Raw genomic sequence first — 7,193 nt, forward strand, 5'->3', positions numbered from 1 at the left:
TCTAGTCTTGTACTGTATTTTCTATTGTATCTACTATATACCCATCTTTGCACAACAAAATTATGTTTAATTTTAATAATATAGTATTGAATCAATAAAATACTCTTTGTTCTGTAAAGGTTTTGTTCTATAGAACAATGAGTATGCTGAAATATTTTCAGGGAGATATATCATACCCAAGATAAATAGATCTTCATTTTTAATTGTTCAATGTTAAAATTTTTGATTGTATGCAAGGTTAAATTTATCTTAATTTTGCAACTATTCATCTCCAGAGAAATGGAAAATAATGCAATTAGATAATGATGCAAATGTTTGGGAAGATAAGATCATATTTTAATCATCACTAAATTCGAAATTGAATTCTTCTATTGCCTTTATAAAAAAGTACAAAAACCTTAACACATTTACAAGATTGCTGCCATGATTTAAAATAAATTAAATGCTCATTAAAAAAAAATGTATACTAACAAAACATAATAGGTTAATTTTGGGAAATTATAATTTTGATTGCATATTGAGCTAAAGTGTTTTTATCTGAACTGTAATAATACCTTTAACATTAATTTTTACTTAACTGTAATATTGCCTCTAAATTGCATAGTTTACTAAAGAATAATAAAATTTCTATTATATATTTGTTTTTACATTTAAAAATATACTTAAAGTAGATATAATGTTCATCTTAACAAAAAACTGTAATAATGCTTTATGATAAAGCTATGGACTCCAATAAAAAATAAATTACTATTTACTTATTCAACACTACTCACTAATAAGCAATTATATAAAGGTGAACATGATCACATATTAATATAGCTTATAAAATTATTATTGTTTTAAACTTGTCTTTAAATTCTATTATATTTATTTATCACAAATGCAGCTTTGATCTAACGTATTTGGTGCTGGTTGTGAAGATGAACGATGCATTGATCGCTGCTGTTAAATAACTCAAAGGTGGAGACTACAAAGATGACACGTACATTGGGCCCATGATATCCGAGTCACAAGATGCTATAGTGGAGAAGAGCGTGAACGGTGCAGTGAAGGCAGGCACTAAATTTTTTATTGGTGGTAAGCAAAGGGAGCTTTCATGGAGCCAATGATCCTGGAAGATGCTCCCTTTGACACGGACAGAAGGAAGGAAGAGATTTTCGGTCCTGTGATCCTTCTCTACTCATACAAGTCAGCTCTCAAAGTTTCTTAGCCACTGAAGTTCTTCTTTACTTCCTTTGTTTTTCTCTAAACTTAAACGGTGGTGACGCAGTGATTTCAAGGAAGCCGTGATGGAAGCTAACAACACGCATCACAGTCTCCAAGCCGGCGTCTTTACGTGTGATCTAAACAAGGCCTTCTATGCATTTCAGCATATAGAGGTAGCTTTGCATTTGAGATATAGAAAGTATTGATCAACTGTTTGATAATTATTTGATCCTCACAGGCTGGAGGAGTTTGCCTCAACGATTCGCCAAGCATGTGCGTTGATAGCCAGCCATATGGTGGGATCAAAGACTCTGGAATCCAACGAGAGGGTGTCAAGTACGCGATGGACAACATGCTCGAAACCAAAGTTTTAGTCATGTGCAATGTAGGCAACGCGTCTTACTTTTGATCAAGCTCGAGCTCGAGCTTTCGAGAAGAGTAAATACAGTCTATCCACAAATCATTGCCGAGTTGTCCTCGTTTGCTCGCTCACTCTCTAGCACCATCAACCTTTTACCTTTAGGATGGAGAATGCTTGTCTATAAACTCCTGGGAGAAGGTCCATAGCTTGTGAGCGAGCTCGGGATCTCTGCCATAAGCGCTACAGTTGGATTTGTTGGAATCCACGAAGTATTGCCCAGTGACGTCCTTGAGGCTTGGATGTAAAGCCACGTATCACGTTGTAGCAGCGCCCTGAGAGATCGATCACATATTAGTCACAAAAAACTTCCAGATTATTGGGAGAATTCTTCTTACCTATGGCACATTTTTCCAAAGGAAGCTGGAGAAGAACTTGAGAACCCCTGCATGAAGATCAAAGTTCCATAAGTAACCAAAAACAATGACAAGGCAAAGAGACAAACTCATTATGTAGAATGTGTACCGCATCAAAGGTGTCATTATAAACCCTGGATGAACAGCGTTGGCTGTGATGTCAACTCCTTCGGCTTAATCAGTGAAAGAGAAAGCATTGACGAAAGAGAAAGGCGGGAGAGATTTCAAAGCATTAGACGAATACCTTGAATCTCATTGCCAGTTCTTTGGCGTGGAAGATGTTTGCGAGCTTGGATTGACGGTATGCTCTAGTGTCGGAGTACCTTTTGGAAGAAAAAAGGAAGAATGTAAGCTCACGAGAAAAGAGAACTGTTTGGTGTACTAATGACGAGATTCCCAGGTGCCTTGACAGTTTCACCACCTGCTTGAGCAGCCATTGACAAGCTGTCCTTTCCACCTTCTATTGCGACCTCAAGCTCGATCATAGTGTCGCGAAGAGCAACAGCAGCATTGTACATATGTGCTCCTTCGGAATCAAGCTCAACCTGCAAAGTCAAACATATCATAAGGTGAAATATCCTTGACAAAAAAAAAAGTTCTGGCTGAGCTGCAGGATGCTCATCAATGCTCTGGTATCAATTTATATTCCAGCAGAGCTGGAGTCTCTGCTATAATAGTACTGCAAGATAGGAATAAAGCGGGTAGGTAGAGAACAAAAATAAGTGCCCATTCCATAGCCAGGAGAAAAAGCTATTTTGATTCACTAAGATCAAGGTACAGTTCAGTATAGTACTTTTTTCTTTTATAATTACAAAACTTTTTAAACTCTTACAGATTTGAAAACTCATGGCCTCTGTTGTGGCAAGAAACTGTGCTGTTGGGATCCAAGGCAGTCCTCCTACAAACACCAGATAAAGTAATAATAGCACTAATAATAAATATTCACCTATAGCCAGCAAAGAAGTAATGGACGACAATGAAGATTTGAAGCTTGGCAAGCTTGTCGGACCCATATCTCGTTACCCATTATACTTTTAGCATTGACCATTGAGCGTCATATACCAAAAGAAGGAAAACAAGAAGAAAAAGAAGGGCAGAACATCGTGAAGAAGAAGAAAAAGCAAAAATCTTAAGAAACAGAACAAAGTGAAAGCTTGGAAATGGAATAGAAAATGCGGCCTACAGACATATGTCCTTTCAGAACCTTTCTTTAGTTGGCTGAATTTTCCTATTTCTTGTGCAGAGGTTCAACTTTGTCAAACTATGAGCGCTAGCTTCCCTGGATTTGGATGATGTCAAAGGATTTCTTAAGCATGGAAACACTCATTAGAGGCAGCAGACACGGTTTGTGACGGCTTAACCTGGACTATAAGAGCCTTGTATCAGTGACCCACTTCATCACGGAACGACTCTCATCTTCAGATCATCGATTACTGCCAAGAAAATTCGAGGAGGAAGAAGACATGCCAAGCTGCAATACCTGAGGATGGGAAGTTGGAGAGGGAACATTTTGGTTTTGCTTCTGCTGTCTCTGAGCTAGTGTTTTGGATCATGATGAGAGTGGAGGATACAAGAATGGCTACCACAGTTACTCGAGATCCTGTCCTCAAGCCAAGAGAATCATCAGGGACACTCTGAGCAAGCACACCGATTGGGACAGGACGATACCAGCAGGAGTTCTTCGCTTGCACTTCCACGACTGTTTCATCGACAGGAGTAGCTTTGCAAGATTTAAATTCTTGTCTTCTAACTTTGCTGTTCTTCAGGACTGTGATGGATCGGTTCTTCTCGACTGATGGAAGTAAAGTGTAAAAGTTGTCCCTTCCAAGCCTCATGTCTGCCAAGAGCTTCATTTTTGTCCTGGTGTTGTCTCCTGCGCTGACACTCTTGCCATAGCTGCCAGAGATTCAACCGTCATGGTAAGTTTAGCATCTTTTATCAAGTTCTAAGATGGAGAGAAAAGTATTACCAAGTCCCAACTGGATGCTACGACGGAAGAGTTTCCATCCAGGAAAACAGCAACACCTTACAATCTCCGTTTGGGGATGCATCAGCTCTCATTAAAAACACTGGATATTTCAATTGGCTCCAAAACTGTAAAACAGTTGTAAATCACAAAATTTATGAACCAGCCAGTTCTCGCCTCTATAGGATGATCCTTTTGACAGCAGAATAGTACGCAATGGCCAACTCAATCCAGGGCACTGGAATTTGAAGACATTGCAGCCAATTCTTGGAGATCTTCCCCATCTACAAGAACAAACAATGGAGGCTGAAGTGGAATCCAGTGAAGTTTACCTTCCATGTACCAACTTATAGCATGGCAGGAGCGTCCCGCAGCCAAGTCGTGGTGTAGGCGTACTTCATCATGAGATTGAGCAGTGGCCGCTCCATCACCTGCTCTTGATTCGACACAAACACATCCAGCCGAAACCAGAGTCACTCGTGGGACTCGATGTCTGTGACACAGGAACGCCACCTGTTTACTCCTCCCATTTTCTCCTTGGCCTCGTTCTGGATGAAGGCCCGGTCCTCGAGGATGGCAGCATCCATGCTCTTTTTGCAGCGATGCTCCTCTCGCCCCATGTTTGCCCCAATCTGCCCGATCGCCCTAAAAAATTTCACTTGATTTGGAGCGTCATTAAAATCACATTGAAGCGTTGCCACCCCTTTGGCACTTGATCTATGCCATTTATTTCAAGTTTTTGAATTTGAACCGTTAGATTATAAGTATATTCAGAAATAATATTCTAAAAATGGAATAAAAGACGCCGGATGCCATATGCCAATAGCACGTTTAAATAAGGGAGTATGATTAAAATTGGAATAGTATCAAAACAACAAATATTGTATTTCACTTTGAAAGAAGAATTTAGGGAATTATGCTAAAAAATGCTAGATGAATACAAAATCTAATTCTTGTAAACTTGATAATATAAATATTTAGAACAAAATATATTTTTAAATATTCATTAATAAAAATATTAGATACAAATTATTATTTGGAAATATGAATATATTTAGAAACATACCTAACCCAGAGAAAAGTAAAAATGAATTTTATATTATTAATAATATGGTATATGTAAATTATATTTTTACTTAGGATAAACTTATATTAAGATTTTATCAAATAAAAGAGAATAATTACTGCAAGACATTACTTAATTATGTATTTTAATTAGAATATAGAACAATAAGTTTTTAAGAAAATTAATATATTACAACCCAAATACAGTCAAGAAAATAATTATTGTTATATATATATGTTACAGAAACTATAAATTCAAATATTATATTCCATAGTATTATACACAATAAATTATATTTATAGTTAGGAAAAAGATTTCGAAATATTACTGACTAATCAAATATTACATACATAATCTTAGTTTTTTTATAATGAGTTAGATTATAAATAGCTAAGGCTATATATAAAAATATAATACATACTCTTATTGTTAAAGTTGTTTAATTTTTTTGTATTAACAGTTGAAGATTTGATTATAGTCTTACACATTCATAAAATTAAGTCAACCCACATCTGATATACCATCACCTAGTATTAGGTTCTATATGTTTTAGTAATATTTAGATAAACCATTTGTACAGAATATAATTTTCTTATTATATTTGTAAATACTGTTAAATTAAATTATAAAAGTTAATTTTGACCTAAAATATTCAAATATTCTAATACTTTATAAAACAAAATAATTTTAGGTAAATTTGATTATTTTATTCATAAAGAATTAAAAATAAAGTTATTCACATAATAGAATATTCACTCTCTTAGGGTAACCCATTAATCAAAATAAATCTCTACCAGTTTTGGATTTTGATCTAGTGATGCCACCAAAGACATACATAATCTATTACCTCATGGTACAACTTGTCATTGGTTAAATTAGCAAGAGCATTATGTATTGCCACCTGGATAACTTAAAATCTTTTGATACCACACTCCATTACCATGGTAGCATAATTAGCAAGAGATAGAACTTATTATCAGAGTCTGGCCAGCAATCAACACCTAGTGTCCCAATCTCTACACCCTTAAATTCACATGGTAAAGAAAGTAAAAAATTTACCATATTGATGACCATGTGGATCTGCCAGAATGAGAAGCATATGAGCCATGAATGCCCCTCCTCTAGTGTTAGTGGCTGAGAAACTACATGCCAAGCAATTTTTCAATATGATGCCCAACATAATCTTCCCAGCACTAGGCATAACAATAAGCCCAAGAAAAATCACAAAGAACATTACCATCCAAGTATAAACTCAAGCTAGGACTAATTGTTATAACTACTACTACAAATTTTGACTCCTTCACTTTTGCATTCTCTAGAACTTGTGCTGCCACCTAAAGAACATAAAATAATTCTCAAAACTTCCATTGAAAAGAGAATAGCTTACTTTTTCAATTGTTTTTTTGTGGTTTAGACATGTTGCTAGAGGCATCACACCACCGCTAGTGACTGGATATGAAGTTTGAGAAAATACAATCTCACTACAAGAAAATCCACTTACAACAGCAGCTCCAATGGCATCACAACTCATCTCAATTCCCAAAACAGGCAGCAAACCAGCAGCGAGAAAAGAAAGGTGCCATGCAGGGATTTGTACATTTGGGATGAATGTGAGGTGTCATTGCTAGGGATTGGCAAGAGCATGTGCCATAACTCACAAAACCCTAATTTGAGGGAAAGAGATTCAAATATAAATTTGAATCACAATCTAAAGGCACCAATAGTCAAGCCTACTGTCATAGTAAACACTCTCCACTAAACCTTGGTCTCCATTGCAAAAGGTTGAGTGTCAATGTTGGTCAACACTTTACATATGACATGTGTAGTAGTGCTTTCTTCGAGAAAAGAGGAGCCTTTGCCACAAACATTGGAACACTTTGCTAGCTAGATCAACCAACAGCCTAGATTGATTTGTGTTTCTCAGAATTCTAGAATATTCTTACAATGAAGCAGAATATGCTCCTTCAAGAATATCTTTATGTGCTATAGAAGATTCTCACAAAAACCCAACATGCTAGATTTGGATTTGTCAATAACTACTTGGATGTTCTTGGCACCAAATTTTCAAAGAAGCCAATTTAAGCTACAATCACAGACTATCAAACCAAAGGTTTAATCAACATATGAATACCGTTAGAATCAATGGCTTGGATTGAGTGAGCAGGCTGTGTGGAGGTCCAA

The 7,193-nt window shown here is 36.3% G+C and overlaps 1 long non-coding RNA gene across 1 annotated transcript; it reads right to left on the bottom strand.

Annotated features, from left to right (window-relative positions):
- Positions 1-3,270: 3,270 nt before the first annotated feature.
- On the bottom strand, positions 3,271-4,569 carry LOC112341892. Its single transcript, XR_002990732.1, has 3 exons — positions 4,279-4,569; positions 3,950-4,230; positions 3,271-3,876 (listed from the first exon to the last, which is right to left on the bottom strand). It is a non-coding gene; the product is annotated as an uncharacterized LOC112341892 (long non-coding RNA).
- Between the last annotated feature and the right edge of the window lie 2,624 nt (positions 4,570-7,193).

This window comes from Selaginella moellendorffii, unplaced genomic scaffold (genome assembly GCF_000143415.4).
Source record: "Selaginella moellendorffii unplaced genomic scaffold, v1.0 SELMOscaffold_93, whole genome shotgun sequence".
In the NCBI taxonomy this organism is placed as follows: Eukaryota; Viridiplantae; Streptophyta; class Lycopodiopsida; order Selaginellales; family Selaginellaceae; genus Selaginella; species Selaginella moellendorffii.